Below are 410 nucleotides of genomic sequence, written 5' to 3'. Positions count from 1 at the left end.
GTTAGTGCTTTTGTGGGGGTATAGCTCAGTGGTAGAGCATTTGAATGCAGATCAAGAGGTCCCCAGTTCAAATCTGGGTGCCCCCTTTGTACTTGTCAGCTTTAGGTTAACCCGAAGCCTTTATTTTGACGTGAAGATGTTGCTGTTTGATATTGGCAAAATGAAGGATCTAATTTCCTGTGTGCGGCTTTGAGCTGGTGATTCTGTGGGGGTTTAGCTCAGTGGTAGAGCATTTGACTGCAGATCAAGAGGTCCCCCAGTTCAAATCTGGGTGCCCCCTTTGGAACTGGCAGCTTTAGGTTAACCAAAACCTTTATTTTAAAGTGAGGATGTTGTTGTATGATATTGTAAAAATGAAGGATCTAATTTCCTGTGTACGCTTTTGAGCTAGTGTTTTTGTGGGGGTATAG

The 410-nt window shown here is 43.4% G+C and overlaps 2 non-coding genes across 2 annotated transcripts; both read left to right on the top strand.

The window, feature by feature from the left end:
* The first annotated feature begins 14 nt into the window (after positions 1–14).
* Positions 15–86, top strand: trnac-gca (transfer RNA cysteine (anticodon GCA)). Its single transcript has one exon. It is a non-coding gene; the product is annotated as a tRNA-Cys (tRNA).
* Positions 87–207: 121 nt separating this feature from the next.
* Positions 208–280, top strand: trnac-gca (transfer RNA cysteine (anticodon GCA)). Its single transcript has one exon. It is a non-coding gene; the product is annotated as a tRNA-Cys (tRNA).
* Positions 281–410: the final 130 nt, after the last annotated feature.

The sequence above is a fragment of the Sinocyclocheilus rhinocerous genome, unplaced genomic scaffold (assembly GCF_001515625.1).
Source record: "Sinocyclocheilus rhinocerous isolate Xijiao unplaced genomic scaffold, SAMN03320098_v1.1 scaffold3843, whole genome shotgun sequence".
NCBI classification, from domain to species: domain Eukaryota; kingdom Metazoa; phylum Chordata; class Actinopteri; order Cypriniformes; family Cyprinidae; genus Sinocyclocheilus; species Sinocyclocheilus rhinocerous.
The sequence above is the reverse complement of the archived record's forward strand: the minus strand, read 5'-3'. Positions and strand labels throughout refer to the sequence as shown.